General features: G+C 38.8%; 1 protein-coding gene across 1 annotated transcript in view; it reads right to left on the bottom strand.

Annotated features, from left to right (window-relative positions):
- Positions 1-240, bottom strand: part of LOC119594641 (sodium- and chloride-dependent betaine transporter-like) — a 41020-nt gene that overhangs the window by 25219 nt on the left and 15561 nt on the right. The gene's annotated exons all lie outside the window — the stretch shown is intronic.

Below are 240 nucleotides of genomic sequence, written 5' to 3' on the forward strand. Positions count from 1 at the left end.
TGACTAAAAGGACCATATTCCCTTCGCTTGGCTATTTGGATCGGCACTAACATGACAGAATCAGAGTGCAAAGGAACGAACTGTCTTGATTCTACAGTTACGTGTGTCCGTTCGTAAGTCATCGGAAACAACTATTCTCAAAAATGACATGATATGACATGATAACCATCTTTGCGAATAACTATTATCCGAAACCAAACAACCATTTGTTGATAGAAATGATAACCAACTACGTAGAGG

Source organism: Penaeus monodon, chromosome 34, assembly GCF_015228065.2.
Source record: "Penaeus monodon isolate SGIC_2016 chromosome 34, NSTDA_Pmon_1, whole genome shotgun sequence".
NCBI classification, from domain to species: domain Eukaryota; kingdom Metazoa; phylum Arthropoda; class Malacostraca; order Decapoda; family Penaeidae; genus Penaeus; species Penaeus monodon.